Below are 1,482 nucleotides of genomic sequence, written 5' to 3'. Positions count from 1 at the left end.
AATACCAACTCACAGTGACCCTGTGGGGCAGGGTAGAACTTCCCCTGAGAATTTCTAAGACTGTAACTCTTCCCAGTAGTAGCAAACCCCATTTTTTATCCCTCAGAGCCACTGGTAGTTTCAAACGGCTGATCTTGAAGTTAACGGCCCAATGCATAACCACTACACCAAGAGGTCCTTAAAAAGATAGGAGAGAAAGAAGCGACCAAAGTGGATGTCAGAAGAGGTGCTTAAGGTTCCCCTTGAATGTAGTGTTGCGGAATAGAAGAAATGATTAAGTGAATGAGTTGACTGGAAAAATTCAAAAGAAAAAAATCAAAAGTCCTGGAGTTAGAAAGTCAAAAGGAAAGAACACGCTCATAAAGTCTCACACTGAAAGTATTGAAGGAAAAAAAATCACACTTCAATTTGCAATAAGATGGAAAGAATACACAGAATTGGTTAATATTCAAACATTTTAAGAATCAATGGTATTGAAGAGAGAAGTCAGTGTTGCACTTGGGAAAACAAGGCTCTAGAAATTGATAGAACATCTATTGAAAAGTTTCAATAAACAGAGGTAGCACTGAAAGCACTCATTATTCTAGCAATCAAATAGGCCACCTGACTAGCAGAGACACATGTTTGTGCCCATGCCAAAGAAATGTAACCCCAAAGGATTCGAACAATATCATTAATTACATGCAAGTAAAATTTGATGAAGATAATTCAAAGATAGTTGCTGTGGTTTGTTGACAGAGAGGTGCAGGAAGTTCAAACTGGATTCAAAAGAAGACATTTAAAGGGAATATTAGTTCTCCATTTATATACATTTTGTCTAATAACATTGGCTCCAATCCCTTCAGCATAGCAGCACCCCCCCTCCCCGAACTTCTCTGGGGTTCCCATTTCCAACAGTATTTCTTTCCTGCCCCTTCCTGCCTTTTCACCATCATATTTGGGCAAAAGCTGCCCTTTGGGTTTCCCATGGTTAATTGTATTGAGTAGTACCTTCCTTCCTGGTGTTACTGTTCACCTGTTTTTTTAAGCTGCGTCTATTGTTTGGCTGCCAATGACCCCTGGGCGTAGGGTTAATGCTAGAGCGAAGGGCATGTAAGAGCCACAGTCTCTAACATACCAGGCGGTCTGGCCTTTTTTATGTTCTTGAATTTGGTTCGACATTCTTTTGCTCCCGCACTATCCCGGGCTTCCGATTGTGAGTCTTGTCAGAACATATCAGGAGTGGCCACCAGGCAGCAACTAGTTCTTCCCATCCAGCTGTTTAAAAGCTTACAGTGTTTTTTTAAAAATTCTAATAGGTGGGTCTTATCTCATATCAATAAATGAGTATCTCTGGAAACTGGCCCAGAAATATGTATTGTAAATTTCTCCAGGACAAAGCCAAGGGTGAGATTCATTTTTGTAACAAAGAGCTTGTTTATCAAAGGAACTCATTGCCCTGACTAACATTCCCTGGCCCTTTAGAAAAGGGAGACGCCGGGC

The sequence above is a fragment of the Echinops telfairi genome, unplaced genomic scaffold (genome assembly GCF_000313985.2).
Source record: "Echinops telfairi isolate 266 unplaced genomic scaffold, ASM31398v2 ScPeMD7_7420;HRSCAF=8458, whole genome shotgun sequence".
Lineage (NCBI taxonomy): Eukaryota > Metazoa > Chordata > Mammalia > Afrosoricida > Tenrecidae > Echinops > Echinops telfairi.
Note: the sequence above shows the minus strand (reverse complement) of the source record.